This window comes from Apodemus sylvaticus, chromosome 5 (genome assembly GCF_947179515.1).
Source record: "Apodemus sylvaticus chromosome 5, mApoSyl1.1, whole genome shotgun sequence".
Lineage (NCBI taxonomy): Eukaryota > Metazoa > Chordata > Mammalia > Rodentia > Muridae > Apodemus > Apodemus sylvaticus.
In genome coordinates, this window is record NC_067476.1 from 15,900,104 (window position 1) to 15,903,185 (window position 3,082).

Consider the following 3,082-nt stretch of genomic DNA (forward strand, 5'->3'; position numbering starts at 1 on the left):
ACCAGTCTGTGAGGCCTCTGTTAGAGCAGAGAATCAATGCCCATATATTGTTATATATAAACAGATATTTACATTGCTTATATCCACACTGTCAGAACAATATGCCACAAAGTAGCTTAATGAAATTATGCTTTCCAGTGTTCTGGAAACAAGAAGTTCAAAATCAAAGCGTTGATAAGAAATTTTCTTTGTTGCCTCCTGATGGCGCAATACTATTAGTAACTTTCTGACTAGAGACTGCTGTCTGCTTGCTATAGCCTCAATTAGAGGAATGACAGGTGCATTCTGGTGTCTCTTCTAAGAGAAACACTAAACTCTTAAACACTGCCATTAATATACTTTAGTTTATTGGAAGCATCATTTTCCAATAGTTGTTATAACTTCAACAGGTTTCATCATTTAGTGCTAGATAAAAATCCATAAAAATAAAAAAACTCTATATTTTCCCATACTTTTTCAAACAGGACAAAATGATGGAGAATCTTGTTAAGGTGGCTATCATGCTACCATTGTTTCTCAAGGGTGAAGGAATTCTCATGCTTGCTTCAAAATAATTCTTTCCCTAAGGGAGTCAATGACAACATAACATTTTTCCTATATGCCTCTAATTTGGATTTGGGGACAGGGATTGCATCATAGTTTCTCTACATAGTTTTCAAAATTAGGACTCACATAGAGTTCCCAGTAGATATGCACAAATACATGTTCATATATCTGTCCTATCTGATTTTGAACTGACTATTGATTATTTCAATGCATGTATCATTACTTCAGGTGATTCAGCTCTTTCCCTATATTGTGTACTTTTTTTTTTACAGAAATGGAAGAATTTTCCCATGCTTCATAGCTAAAGGTATCTATGTTCAAGATATAAGTTATCTTATCAACACAGAATGCGTATAATTTTGTATCACTGCATATATTTGGGTCTCTAAGTCTCTCTCTCTCTCTCTCTCTCTCTCTCTCTCTCTCTCTCTCTCTCTCTCTTCCTCATTATCTATCTCTCTGGTCAGCATGCATTTCAAATTGCATGGGTTATACCTTCAAATACCTACTGGCAAAATGTTCTTTATAGAGGAATTAGAACAATTTATCTTCAACTGAGAAGCAGACCAAGACCAAACTTTCAGTTAACATAGCACTCCCTCCCAGAAAAACCTCTCCATAGAATATTTTTCACAACCATTTTTCACAAAAGCAGGAAAATCAACTTCTTTACTCAGGTTTAATGTCAACATTCAATTCTGTTACATTTTTTACAACTTCTTCCCAAATATCTGTGACTTTTTCCATAATAATCCCTGGTGTTCATATACTAGGTAGGATTCTTGATTTCTCCAATATACTTTCTCCCTAGCAGCCAGCCAGGTATTTGCTATTTTCTGCTACTTTATTTTTCCTGAGTATTTCTGTTCTTGAACAGATGGGATTTTTTTTCTCCTCAGTGAATTAAACATTACATCTGCTTGATGCTCATATATTTTCTAAATTTTTATTTCTGTGATTTGCTGTTACCTTGAATTTTTTTTGTTTCTCCAAACTTCTAGCACTGTCCTTCCAAATGCTTACATAGAGGTTCATTTTTATAATTTTTCTATGCAGGTTATTCCAGTACTGACTCTTCAGAGAACATATTTCAGATTCTTCAACACTTTGGCCTCTCATGACCTGCTATTTCTCAAATCATGTCTAATTCTCTAAAGTCATTTCTTAATACATCATATATACTATATAAAATACCATAAGGATAATTTAGTTTATTGCAGTATTGCTCAAAATAGCAAAGTATTACAAACCATCTACTTGTGGACAGATAGATATTAAAATTTTCATGGTGACAAAGTAATTATTATTGACACAGAAATGAGTAAGAAAGGAATCATAATTAATTCCCAACAGTATCACATTAACTGGTTTTCTACACAGTGAGACTGATGACACCTAGGTATTTCAAAGATGATATTGACATAGTTCAATGTCTTTATAGATTAAATTTAGTTAAGGCTTGGAAAGTTTGAAGAGGCAAATGGTGAGATGGTCGCCAATTATAGAGACAAACTGGCCACTAACAAGTCTTCAAATAGAATATAACCACAGAACTCTCTTAGCAGTTATGATATATCTACTATAATTTTATCATGTTCCTTTTCTGATTGCTTAATGACTGCTATATTGTGTAGGGAATGATTATAAAAAAGTGAGAGAATGTCAGGTACGAAACGGAGAAAACATGAAAGAAATTCATACAGAAATAATCTTTGGCTTAAAAATCCAGGTTAAAAATTAAATGTGAAATTTTCTTTTGCTAGGAAAACTGAGGAATTGCCTTTTCTGATCTAAGTAGTAGTAGCAGTAAAGTCAATTATTTCCAGGTGTTTGATATACGTGAATGCAATGTTTAGGTTGTGCTAAGGATGTTAACACGGATTCAGTGTCATTTGATGCAACCTAGAAAGACTGACAGAAGGGTGACTACAATGACTGAGAAAAATGTTACTATCTAAGGAACTCATGGCTACTTACATGCTGTTATTATTGGCGCATTGCAATGTTGGCACAGACTTATACCCTTAAGGCCTTAATGATCTGCAAATGCTACATTTACTGATTTTCTCCAGATCCTAAAATTTTACTGATCCAAAGAAGCTCTGTGGGTTACAACACTTGTATTTAATTTGTTGAAACCCTATTGCATTCAAGAAACGTTAAACAGATGCACAATCTTTAAAATCATGTTGAATTCTAGAATTGTTGGTAACAATTTACAAGCTAATTCCTTAATTTTAAATTGTCTTGGAGAAATCCAGGCACCTTGAGATGGAAATGGGTCTGATTTGATAACTGTTCTGAATTTTCCTTTTTTTCCTCTAAAAGACATGCAGTTATTTTTAAGGTTGGAAAAATGTCTCTTTCCAAATTATCACTAGCTCATTACTATAACCAAAGTTTTCATATTCAGATTAAAATAACCAAACTAATTTTATTTTTCAGTACTGGTGATTCATAAAATGTTTCCACAGTGTATGGCAAAATTACTTCTCCTTCCCACTTCTCTTTTCACTCACAGCAGAAGAGTAAGAAC

At 33.4% G+C, this 3,082-nt stretch overlaps 1 protein-coding gene across 1 annotated transcript in view; it reads right to left on the reverse strand.

Annotated features, from left to right (window-relative positions):
• Positions 1–3,082, reverse strand: part of LOC127685304 (olfactory receptor 50-like) — a 314,138-nt gene that overhangs the window by 58,181 nt on the left and 252,875 nt on the right. The gene's annotated exons all lie outside the window — the stretch shown is intronic.